At 42.8% G+C, this 13,614-nt stretch overlaps 1 pseudogene; it reads right to left on the bottom strand.

Moving 5' to 3' along the window:
* Positions 1-459: 459 nt before the first annotated feature.
* Positions 460-13,285, bottom strand: LOC121396584 (annotated as a pseudogene).
* Between the last annotated feature and the right edge of the window lie 329 nt (positions 13,286-13,614).

Raw genomic sequence — 13,614 nt, 5'->3', positions numbered from 1 at the left:
GCCTGGTCATGTGATTTCAGAAAGAGAAAGCACTTTAGGGTGGAACTGCTTTCTGGCAGGCTGTTGTTTCTCCTACTCAATGTAACTGAATGTGTCTCAGTGGGACCTGGATTTTACTATTGAGTGCTGTTCTTAGATCTACCAGGCAGCTGTTATCTTGTGTTAGGGAGCTGTTATCTGGTTACCTTCCCATTGTTCTTTTGTTTGGCTGCTGGGGGGAAAAGGAGGGGGGTGATATCACTCCAACTTGCAGTACAGCAGTAAAGAGTGATTGAAGTTTATCAGAGCACAAGTCACATGACTTGGGGCAGCTGGGAAACTGACAATATGTCTAGCCCCAATTTCAAAATTAAATATAAAAACATCAGTTTGCTCTTTTGAGAAATGGATTTCAGTGCAGAATTCTGCTGGAGCAGCGCTATTAACTGATGCGTTTTGACAAAATAAAACAAAAAAAAATGTTTTTCCACGACAGTATCCCTTTAAAGACTCATACAGCTCTTCTCCAAAACAGGAACAACCATTTGTTTCATCGGCACCGTATCAAACATTCTCTCCTTCAGGATCGTTCCTGGTCCCATCGCCTTGCACAACATGAATGCCAAGGAAATGGATGATCCTTCATATTGTGCCCCTTTTTAGCTTGGCCAGTCTTCCCTCAACCAGCAGCCGACCATTTTATTAGCCATTCTTAAAAGCGTGACATTAGCCCAGTAACCTGCTGTACTCTGAAAGTGCTGATGACTTCTTTACACCATCCCAAATCCGGGCAGCATAGTGGAACCTGGGCACAGAAATATTCATATGAGAGGAAAGAATAAGACACACAATAAAAAATGGTGGCGGATCAGCAAGGCTGTGAGCAGGTACCAGAGATTTGACATTGCCTGGGCCGGGAGTGGGCAACTGAGAGCAGGATCACTGGGGCTCATTTATCAACACTAGGTAAATTTGTCCATGGGCAGTTACCTATAGCAACCAATCAGTGATTAGCTTTTTAAAGCCAGCTTCAAGTAGAACAACAAATGCAGCAATCTGATTGGTCACCATGGGTTACTGCCCATAGGCAAATTTGCCCAGTGTTAAATGTAAATGAGCCCCACTGTCTTTACCAATTAAATGGTAGCAGGGATGGGATTTATGGGTAATAACGACAAAGACTATATCTTCATTTTTTTCGATCAACCAATAGCCCTGATAAGCCAACTAAAGCCATACACTTAGGGGGTTATTTATTAAAGTCAAAATGCCAAAAACATAAACGTAAAATCTGAATTCTTAGTGAAAAAAAAAAAAATATTTATTCAAGGTTTATTATACCCCGATGATGGAAAGTCAGAATTCGAAAATCCGGCAACTCAGAGCAGTTGTTTATAAGTAAATGGGAGAGGTTCCAAAGATATCCTGATCTGTGCTGGGTTTCGTGCAATAATCTGAAGATTTTCTGGTTTTTGGGCAAAAATCCGAAAAAGTAGTACGATACTAATTTTTCATGTTTTTTCCTGCACAGGAAATCATTTGGAAAATGTATTGATAAATAAGGTGAAAAACCCATGTTGATTTGGTCGGAGTCGTTTTCAGAAACTAATGAGAGAAATTCGGAATTTGATAAATAACCCCCTAAGGCTTTCATGCAAGTGTCCCTGTGACTGGAGACGCATCCATTCAAAAACCTGTAACTCTCTGCACTATAAGATTTCAAACCCCAAAACTAGGAATGCACCGAATCCTGGATTCGTTTCGGGATTCGGTCTTTTTCAGCAGGATTCAGATTCGGCAAAATTTTTCAGCCCAGCCGACCTGAATCCTAATTTGCATATGCAAATTAGGGGTGGGCGGGAAATCACGTGACTTTTTGTCACAAAACAAGGAAGTACATTTTTCCCTTCCCACCCCTAATATGCAAATTAGGATTCGAATTTGGTTCGGTAGTTGGCCGAATCTTTTACAAAGGATTCAGGGTTTGGGCCAAATCCAAAATAGTGGATTTGGTGCATCACTACCCAAAAATGAAATTGGTATTTACTTGCACCTACCAGTTCTTTTCGGTCAGGATGGTGTGAGAGAGTTGAGGGCGTGACATGGACATGATCTGGCTGCGCAGTCTGCTGACGAGGGAATGGAAGCTGGGGTGCCCCTTGTATGCCGGCAGGAGGGAGAACAGGGGGATTCCACTGGTGCCTGAAATATACCCAACATGATATTTGAGGATGAATAGAACTTCACAAAACAACTTCAAATGTAACCTGTGATTAAAGGGAGAACTAAAGCCTAAGTAGGTAGAAATGTTGTACATGATGTTTTGTGCTCCAGCCCAAGACAACCACAGCCCTTTAGCAGTAAAGATCTGTGTCTCCAAAGATGCCCCAGTAGCTCCCCATCTTCTTTTCTGCTGATTCACTGCACATGCTCTGTGCTGCTGTCACTTACTGAGCTTAGGGACCCACTCACAATATACAGTACACATAGAATAGAAATGTCACAATATAAGGCTGATTAGTAATTAATACACATAATTACTACATGGCAGCACAGAAACCAGTGCAATTAGCATCAGAATTTAATAATCAGCAAACCTGTAGCATTTATGTCATAAATGATCAAAACAGCACAAGTCAAATAATATCTGCCAGAAGCCGATACAGCAAGACTGATTAATAATCAGAATATACAGACTGCACTGGGTCCTGTGTTGTCATGTAATCTAATGTGGATTTTATAGTTTTTGTATTGTTTAATATAAACTTTCTCCAACTCTGCAGAACCAGTGGCTGCAGCAAAATAATCCTCCAAATAGAATCCCATTTTATCTGTTTAAATCTGACTCCATAATCTTTGTCCCTGCAGCTGGAGTTGGAAACAGTAAAGGGGATGTAAAGCCAAAATAAAATCCAATACAAATCTCGACACAGTCGCCAACTGCTCTACAGGGAAACAAACAAAGCTGCTTGAGTTCTGCATGGCTGGGAAGTAAGGCGGGGGCTCCCACTGCTGTTCATAAGTATGATTGTTTCCCTGCAGAGCAGTTAGGGACCGTCTGACAATTCCTATCCACAGCAGTAAATGAAGGGAGAATGTCACTGCATACAGACAAATTTCTTATAAAAACGGTACAGGTTTTTTAATTAAAGTATATTGGAGATAGGTTTCTTTTATTAAAGAAAATAAAAATGGGATTTTATTTTTTTACATGCCCTTTAATTTTAAGGACACCTTTATTCTGACATCAGTCGGATTTAGCAATGACCAAGGAATGTTGTTTAATGAGCTTCTGAATTAACAAGAGATAAATAAAGAAGCAAAGAACATTACCTGCCCTGGATATGGTCTCATCAGCGTCACTCTCCATGGTTGGGATGAGGAATAAGTTCACTTCTGACTCAACAAAGTCATAGGGCAGACCTGGGAAGATGTTGCAGTCCAGCATGGAAAGGGTGCCTAGAGGAGCACAGTTTTACATTGCACAAGCAGCTCTAGCACAAGAATGCTATTTACTAGTTACAATAATAAAGCATCAACGTCAAAGGGATATTATTTAACAGACAATGCAACGGAAACAGAGACCTAGAGAAACAAACACACATCTCAGGGTTATAGTCGAAAGGGGCAGAAATGTCAGTGTTGATATCAGTATCTGCTGCACTCTAAAGAGACTGTGCAAAAACTCTCATGTGAATTAATGTTAGAAATAATTTATATTCCTCTACATTATTTTAGATTCTTTAAAGCAACCTCCAAGGTTTCGGGAGTAAACCCTTTTTCAAACAGAAATTTGCACAAGCAATTCCTAAGATTGAACTTGAGGCATTAGCAATACTGCTCTCTCTCATTTACAAACATACTCTTAAAGGAGAAACAAACCCCTTATTAAAAAAAACGCTACCCCCTACCCTACATAGACACCCCTCCCTCTCCCCCCCCAGCCTAAGTGTTACCCCGGGCAAATGCCCCTTACTTTTTACTCTCCCCTCGGTGCAGATTTAGTTCATGGGCGCCATATTCTTCTCTTCGGAAATCTTAGGAATCAGACAGGCGCTAATTTTTCACGTTCATGGGCGCCATCTTCAGCCATTTCAGTAGTCTTGGGAATGAGACCAGCAATTCGGCAATTTTTGTGAGTATCGACGCATGTGCAGAAAATTGCTCCAACTGTGCATGCGCCGAAACTCACGAAAATTGCCGAAGCGCCGGTCTCATTCAGATTACCGAAACAGCTGAAGATGGCGCCCGTGAACTCGAAAAGTTAGGGGCACTTGCCCGGGGTAACACTTAGGCTGGGGGGGAAGGGAGAGGGGTAGAGGTTTTTTAACATTAGGGTTGAATTCTCCTTTAAGTACATTCTGATGAAAATGTAAAAACACTGAATATCAATGAAGAATTGCATGAAACACCTATAAGAAACCTGTACCTTTGTATCTCAGGTGTGAATGGAGCATTAGTTTATCCATAACCGTGTGCATCTGCTTCAAAGTGCGGGGGCAGAAATCCTCTCTCTTGGATTTATTCTGCACAAAAACTACAAGACAAATGGGGAAATAATATATATATTTATTATTGTCACCTAACTTCACCATTGGTCAGGCCAATTACTAGGGATGCACCAAATCCACTTGTGAATCGGCCAAATCCCCGAATCCTTTGTTAAAGAGGTGGTTCACCTTCAAACAACTGTTTTCAGATAGATCACCAGAAATAACGACTTTTTCCAATGACTTTCTATTTTCTATGTGTGACCGTTTTTATAATATTGAAGTGTAAAGTTTCATTTTTCACCTTCTAAAGCAGCTCTGGGAGGGGGGTCGCTGACCCTGCAAACTGTTCTAAATGGATACATTTAGTTGATACATTTCTTATCTTTGTCCCTGCTGAGCAGAGTTTCATTACAGGCAGCTGTTAGAATTGATACAATAGTTGCTAATAGTCCAGAGATGCTGCTGAGAAATGGATCAACTAAATGTTGTAAAATTGTAACAGTTCAGAGTCTGCACCTGAATTACTGAGCTTCCAGACTCAAACACCAGAGACATCAACATTCAACTTTAAACTTAGATTTTGGAAAAACAGTAAAAAATAAATAATGGAAAATAATTGAAAAAAGTCTATTTCTGGGGAACAATCTAAATATAACTGAATTGAAAAAAGTGTTTGGATGCTTTAAAGATTTGTCCGAATACTAATTTGCATATGCAAATTAAGGGAGGGAAAGGAATAAAATGTTTACTTCCTTGTTTTGCAACGAAAAGTCATGTGATTTCCCTTCCTGCCCCTAATTTACATATGCAAATTCGGATTCGGTTCGGCCGAACACAAGGATTCGCCTGAATCTGAATCCTGCTGGAAAAGGCTGAATCCTGGCTGAATGCTGAAGTGAATCCTGTATTCGGTGCATCCCTACCAATTACACAGAAAAAAAAAATCGGAATCCTTCTTACCTATGTGTGGATAATACTCAATGCCTTCATCTGAGCCAGAGGAGCCACTTGACTCATGACTGGGAGAGGGAGTCGATGGCTTCAGCATTTCGGCTGTCTGAAGAAAGCTGGAAATTAAGCAGAATGTGAGCATCTGACATTTGCACCCTGCAAATCTGTCATTTCATGGGCGGTGTTGGAGTCCCTGGAATAAACCCTGGTGCCCTCATATATACCCTTGTCTGCCCAGCTGACATCAAATATTAGTAGTGTGAGTTGTGAGAGCGTTAGGATTGGTGCATAAATGTGTGTGATTGGCCTGCAATTTCTCTCTGTACTACAGTCATGGGAGCCATTATCTCCTAGAATGTTAGGAACCTGAGGTTTTCAAGATGAGAGGATTCGTCCATTACCATGCTTTAAAATCTGTTAAAAAAAACCCTGGGGAGAGGGGTTATTAAATTAAAGGCACTATGTTTGTTCAGGAGCAGTAACCCAAAGCAACCAATCAGCAGGAAGCATTTAATGGCCCTCTTATTGGTTGCCATTAGTTACTGCTTAGGTGTTAAAAAATATGCTTGTTTTGCCACCAGCATTGATTAATGCAGATTCGTTAAATCCTGTCTTGTATTAGAGACAAAGTAAAAAAGAACACTTGTTTAAAGGAACAGTTCAGTTAAACTGGGTAAATAGATAGGCTGTGCAAAATAAAACATGTATCTAATATAGTTAGTTAGCCAAAAATGTAATGTATAAAGGCTGGAGTGACTGGATGTGTAACATAATAGCCAGAACACTACTTAATGCTTTTCAGCTCTATAACTCCGAGTTAGTCAGTGACTATAAGGGGGGCCACATGGGACATAACTGTTCAGTGAGTTTGTATTGATCCTCAGCATTCAGCTCAGATTCAAAAGCAACAGAAATGACCCATGTGCCCCCCCCTCAAGTCTCTGATTGGTTACTGACTGGTAACCAATCAGTGGAAAGCAAGAGAGCTGCAAAGCAAGAAGTAGTGTTCTGGCTATTATGTTACACATCCAGTCACTCCAGCCTTTATACATTACATTTTAGCTAACTAACTATATTTAGATACATTTTTTATTTTGCACAGACTATTTACCCAGTTTTTATTTTTTTTACTAAACAATTCCTTTAAAATAGAGTAAATGACATTTCAGAGCTTTCTGGATAAATGGTTTCCAGATAATACTCCGTATCGAGTGCTGCTCTTGGAACGCCCTCTTACCGGTATAAATTGAAGTCTGTGAACCAATCCTGTACAACGATGACAACATGACAAACTGTGAACAAAAAGGCAGCAATTTGTAGAGACTGCAAAAAAAACAAAACAAAAAAAAATATTTTAACCTCAAACAGACAGAGAACATTGCTATTCTAACACCTTCGGGTTCCTAGAAGGCACTGACAATATATAAGCAGTAGAGATGCACCGAATCCACAATTTTGGATTCGGCCGAACCACCGAATCCTTGGCAAAAGATTTTGCTGAATACCGAACCGAATCTGAATTTGCATATGCAAATTATGTATGGGAAGTGGAAACATTTTTTACTTCCTTGTTTTGTGACAAAAAGTCACGCAATTTCCCTCCTCGCTCCTAATTTGCATATGCAAACTAGAATTCAGTTTAGGTTCGGCCCGGCAGAAGGTTTCAGCCAAATCCGAATACTGCTGAAAAAGACCGAATCCCGAACTGAATCCTGGATTCAGTGCATCCCTAATAAGCAGTGCAGGGGACGTTGTGATGGACTAAAAGGAATTGTAACACCGAGTGTTGTGTCTTCACCACTCTGCTCAGTAGTGCAACAACTCAGGTCTCCCAGAACATCCGCTATATGGCACTTATATGTGGGACAGTGATAGAGAACGATCCACAAAAGATGGAAAGATGCGGCAGCAGCACACAAAGCTTTTGTCCCTCCTGATGTTAAAAGATAAGCAGAAGATAAGATACTGATAAGATCAAAAGATCTTTATCAAAAGATAAGATACTGCATCTTCCCACCTGAGTTTTAAGTAATGAACAAGCTATGACGACATTTTCAGCTTCAATCATGAGATGATAATGTCAGGATCAGCCGGGACTCGAACTCTGAACTTGCCATGTGAGCCACTGGAGGCTCTTGGGACTGGTCCTGACCTTGTTATTATTGTTCTCAAATCTGTCTGTTTCCTGTATGTCTCCTCCCTGTTCTCCTTCCACCTCGTTTCCCTCATGTGACTCCCATTCCCCATCACCTTCCTTTATAAACCCTGCCCTGAGCTTTACCTTGTTCCTGATTACCTTTTACCTTGACCCTGAGTGAGTACCTTGAAGTTCCTGTGTTCCCCATTGTTTCCTTACTTCTGTGGATTCCCTGATTACAACCTTGGCCTGACCCTGATTATCGCTTTGCCTGTTCCTGCCTTTTTGTGTCTGTATACTGGTTGACATTAAATATTCTAAATCATGTTTTCGCCTCCGATCATCTATGGGTGCACCCCTGGGCTTCGGCCATACCCACTCCCCATGGAGTGGCCAACTGCAGTTACAGTGGCTACTCGCTGTAAACCTTACAGATAAATGGATTGTGCCATATATAAAAATGCATTGATAGAGAGATCTGAATGCCCATCTATGTTCAAGTAACATACATTACAGAGTAAGTGTTGCCAATATCTCATGCACCCTATTGGTTCATCTCTCTTACCTGCATCTCAACGTAGGTGTGGGGGAGATTGTATTCTGGGGGCAGTTTTCGGTCATTATTGATCAAATGATCCAGTATTGCTGGGCTGAGAATAGGCTGAAAAACAATGCAGAAAATAGTCATGTGTGCCCTACTGCTACCAGGACAGGTACATATACGTCTTTATACGAGACGTTGGTGCAAATACTTGAAGTGGCCACTTATTATTACACATGTCCAAGGAAGCAAAATAAAGACAAAATAGATCCTCTAATGCCCTAGACATGAGTCCACCCTAAAACAAATGTGGCATACCCCTCAAATGGTTGGGAAAAAAATGCTAACACAAAAATCTTTAATAGTTTTGAAGGCAATACCGCTTTAAAATGTGAAAAAACGCCAGTGTTTTTTTTTGAACTTTTATGACATACAGGAGAATGATGTCACTGACAGAGGATTGAGGAGGATGGAGCTTCATCTTATCAGTTCTCCAGGTCTAGTGATAGAGGCAACGTTCTGTAAAATTCACCTGCGTATAGGGCGCAAAACTGTGCTATCAACAATCTCTTTACTGTCCTTTACGCCTGTTAGTAAATTGTCAGTGTCCCTGTGGATAAGATTTCTGGTGAATTTTCGCTAGCCACAGCCACTTCGCCCTTTAGTAAATCTACACCTATGTCTCTATACACAGAGCAACCACAAGCCAACTGTACGCCATCCACACAAGCTTTTAAACCCTAGAAGCCGTATATCAGACAAATTAAATTAACCTGCATAATATTCTCTTTTCACATTTAGGGTCCTCGTACCCCTATTATATTAGCATGTTTACCTGGGTATCAAGGAAGATGATTCTCTCCTGGCTAATGAAGAAGTCAATGCCACTAGTCTGGTTCCCAGCTCTTTCCCTCACCTCCTGGCTCTGCATCCGGAACACGTAAGACCTGGAAATCACAGTTAACGCAGCATCAGAAAGGCACTTGATATATCATATGTTTCATTATTCAGAATGTAAATATATGGAAAAAAAGTTAAGAAATTATTTCTAACAAATAAAAGTGCAGTAAGAGATCAACAATCCCAATGGGCATGTGAGTAACAAGGCAAGTGGTCGGTACCTTTGATCATCATCCGGAGAGTTTGCTGATAACAGGGACATCAAGGTGGACTTTCCTGTGCCTTGTAATCCTAGCACCCCAACTACAAGCACATCCGTCTGGTCCAGGAGGAACTAAAATAGTCATTGGTAAATCACTCCGTTTATACATGGACTAAGATTAAACATAGGCACTGGCATTTCAAGACTGGCCTATAGGTGATTAAATCAGTAGCAAACCTTGCAGATTTGATCAAAGCAATAGGAGTGCGATTATAAGTCTTGCAGAAAGAAACAACATTTTTCTCTCTACAGAGAGTACAGGTATATCTACTAGAATGCTAAGGACCTGAGGTTTTCAAGGTGAGAGGGTTCCTTCAGTACCTCTGAGATGGCCTATGATTAAGTGCTGGGTAAGCATGAAACGCGTTAGGCTCCATGGCGGTTAATGTTGTATTTTAGATGTTTCAATAAATTACATTTTTAATATAGCATGACTATAGAGGATTTTTTTGGACTTTATATGCATTACCTCTGTTTGGTCACTAGAGGTCTCTGCTTTATGCACTTAAGACTGCTTTTTAGTCCCAACTGCCAAAACATTTTTTTCGAGGGTTCCTTCAGTACCATGCTTTAAAATCAGTTTTGGGGGGGGGGGGGGGTTATGAAATAAAAGTTTGCCCAGGACCAGTAACCCAAAGCAACCAATCAGCAAGAAACATTTAATGGCCCCCTGTTTAAAAGCAAACATCTTATTGGTTGCCATTAGTTACTGCTTAGATGTTAAAAAATAGCCTTGGTTTGCCACCACCATTGCAGCATTGATTAGAACGTGAACATGCATGATTTAGGCAATTTAATTGAGGATTTGGCTTCCCTCATTGCCCTGAGTCTCCTTCTCAGAATTTCTATTGGGAGAGCAAATAGCAGACATAATCTGATCAACCCATGTCTTCCTACCTCAATAGCGCTGTCACACCAGTTCATGTATTCATCCACCAGTTTGATGCTGTGTTTCATCTTCTGAGGAGGCAGCAGCTTGGCCTGACCAACAACAGCTGTGATGAGAAAATGGGATCAGCGTGCGACACACTAAAATGCACCCAACAGTCCCGCTTTATTATGGGCAGTTATACTCAAACTTACAGTCAGCTCCTTCATACAGGCAGCAGATATCTATGCTGATCATATAGTTGTGACTGCCCTTAGCTCATAACTATGGGGGAAACTGGGCTTTGCATGGGACTGATCCATAAAGCCTCCTGTGCAACCTCGACTTTAAAATGTTTTGCCCTTTCAATGACATTGGGGTAACCCTGTGCCATGTTTTAATAAATCACAGTTAAGAACTAGGACTTACGATCCACACTGCCACCGGCACTTGCTGCAGCTCCCATGCCCCGGTTCTGTATTTGATACACTGGTTGGGTGGGTCGCTGTCCTTCTTTCTCTACCTTGGCTACTGCAGCAGCAGGGGGAACGGCGGCGCCCTCTGCAGGGGCTGTTGGTTTCCTTCTTCCCTGGCCTTCATCAGGACAATGGGCTTTTCTATAGGAGCCGGTGCCGCAGGGGTTGCTGCCTTTGCCTGAATGAAAGTAAAAAAGCACAGTATTAATTGCTCAGCAGGGGAGATTAGTATGGAAGCACAAGGCTAAACTGAGAGCTTCTTTAATCGCTGTGATGTTATAATCTTCAACTACAATTTAAAGCCACTTATTTGAATAAATGGCAGTTTGTTCACGTACCCTGTCGGAGGCTGGCTTGGCGAGGATAATAGGCGTTTTCTGAATTGTGTAGCCACAGCCTTCATCATTCCCCTCCTGAAATACATTAAAGGGTTTATAACATGTGTAAGGCCAGGGAATGAGTACAGTGCAGAGTAGAGTGCAAGGCCAGAGGAACAAGTAGACTCTAGAGTGTAAGGCCGGGCACAGGTACAGTGTAGAGTAGATTGTAAGGCCAGGGGAACAAGTAGAGTGCAGAGTAGAGTGTAAGGCCAGGGGAACGAGTAGAGTGTAAGGCCAGGGGAACTAGTAGAGTGTACGGCCAGGGGAAAGAGTAGAGTGAAGAGTAGAGTGTAAGGCCAGGGGAAAGAGTAGAGTACAGAGTAGAGTGTAAGGCCAGGGGAACTAGTAGAGTGCAGAGTAGAGTGTAAGGCCAGGGGAATGAGTAAAGTGCAGAGTAGAGTGTAAGGCCTGGGGAACTAGTAGAGTGAAGAGTAGAGTGTAAGGCCAGGGGAATGAGTAGAGTGCAGAGTAGAGTAAGGCCAGGGGAATGAGTAGAGTGCAGAGTAGAGTGTAAGGCCAGGGGAACTAGTAGAGTACAGAGTAGAGTGTAAGGCCAGGGGAACTAGTAGAGTACAGAGTAGAGTGTAACGCCAGGGGAAATAGTAGAGTACAGAGTAGAGTGTAAGGCCAGGGGAACTAGTAGAGTGCAGAGTAGAGTGTAACGCCAGGGGAAATAGTAGAGTACAGAGTAGAGTGTAAGGCCAGGGGAACTAGTAGAGTGCAGAGTAGAGTGTAAGGCCAGGGGAACTAGTAGAGTACAGAGTAGAGTGTAAGGCCAGGGGAACTAGTAGAGTACAGAGTAGAGTGTAAGGCCAGGGGAACTAGTAGAGTACAGAGTAGAGTGTAAGGCCAGGGGAACTAGTAGAGTGCAGAGTAGAGTGTAAGGCCAGGGGAACTAGTAGAGTACAGAGTAGAGTGTAAGGCCAGGGGAACTAGTAGAGTACAGAGTAGAGTGTAAGGCATGGGGAACTAGTAGAGTGCAGAGTAGAGTGTAAGGCCAGGGGAACTAGTAGAGTACAGAGTAGTGTGTAAGGCCAGGGGAACTAGTAGAGTACAGAGTAGAGTGTAAGGCCAGGGGAACTAGTAGAGTACAGAGTAGAGTGTAAGGCCAGGGGAACTAGTAGAGTGCAGAGTAGAGTGTAAGGCCAGGGGAATGAGTAGAGTACAGAGTAGAGTGTAAGGCATGGGGAACTAGTAGAGTGCAGAGTAGAGTGTAAGGCCAGGGGAACTAGTAGAGTACAGAGTAGTGTGTAAGGCCAGGGGAACTAGTAGAGTACAGAGTAGTGTGTAAGGCCAGGGGAACTAGTAGAGTACAGAGTAGAGTGTAAGGCCAGGGGAACGAGTAGAGTGCAGAGTAGAGTGTAAGGCCAGGGGAACGAGTAGAGTGCAGAGTAGAGTGTAAGGCCAGGGGAATGAGTAGAGTGCAGAGTAGAGTGTAAGGCCAGGGGAATGAGTAGAGTACAGAGTAGAGTGTAAGGCCAGGGGAACTAGTAGAGTGCAGAGTAGAGTGTAAGGCCAGGGGAACTAGTAGAGTGCAGAGTAGAGTGTAAGGCCAGGGGAACTAGTAGAGTGCAGAGTAGAGTGTAAGGCCAGGGGAACTAGTAGAGTGCAGAGTAGAGTGTAAGGCCAGGGGACCTAGTAGAGTGCAGAGTAGAGTGTAAGGCCAGGGGAACTAGTAGAGTGCAGAGTAGAGTGTAAGGCCAGGGGAACACAGGACAGTGGGGAGAGTCTATGGTTGAACATAAATCAGGTTTGTGCTGCACTTCATCATTGAGCCAATCACATGCTGGACTTGCCCATCTTTCCTGATCTCTGTCCCGGAGCACTGAGTCTTTCTCTCGTCCCGGCTCTGACAGGTTCAGGTTTCCCGCCGGTCCTTGGTCCATCCAGCGTCGCCTTCGGTTGCGGCCAGGGATAAACACATTGGGCTGACTGTGTCCTGAGTCGGACATGACGCTGCAATACAGGGAATAATGATGGTGGGAAAGATTAATATTGTGACTGCTGAGGAGAGCACGGACTTAACTCTTATTTGTATGGAGCGCTGGATACACCGTAACTCTACAGAATATATTTATATCTGTGTGTGTTGCAAATCCACTTATTATTCAGCAGCAGGAATAAAAGAAATAAGCAGAAGTACCGCTTTTACTGGGACGGACGCAATTTTCTGAACACAGCCCGCAATCCCGTCTCGCTCTTTCACTGTCTAACTCTCTACTTCCGCCGGCCGAGCCAAACGTCACAAATCTCATCTCGCGAGACTCGACGTCACGCAACACCCATACGAGGTTGATGACGTAGCACGTAGCCGGCTTAGCTGAATGGCGAGTAAAGGGGCAATGTGGAAGAGAATTAGCTGCTGGTCATACGGAAATCAGTGCCGCCTGCTCCGGTGTGAGGGTGTATGGTCCCCTCTTTTTTTAAATTAAATATCCCTGTTCCTCATACTTTTGTCAGGAAATCAAATAGATGAGAAACTGGGTTTTTATGGTGGTGTTTCATACCTCCCAACTGTCCCTTTTTCGGAGGGACAGTCCCTCTTTTGACAGCTCAACCCGCAGTCCCTCATTTGTACTGGAAAGTCCCTCTTTTCTCTGCACTGAACAGCCAGAAAAAGAAACAAA

The sequence above is a fragment of the Xenopus laevis genome, chromosome 7S, assembly GCF_017654675.1.
Source record: "Xenopus laevis strain J_2021 chromosome 7S, Xenopus_laevis_v10.1, whole genome shotgun sequence".
In the NCBI taxonomy this organism is placed as follows: domain Eukaryota; kingdom Metazoa; phylum Chordata; class Amphibia; order Anura; family Pipidae; genus Xenopus; species Xenopus laevis.
The sequence above is the reverse complement of the archived record's forward strand: the minus strand, read 5'-3'. Positions and strand labels throughout refer to the sequence as shown.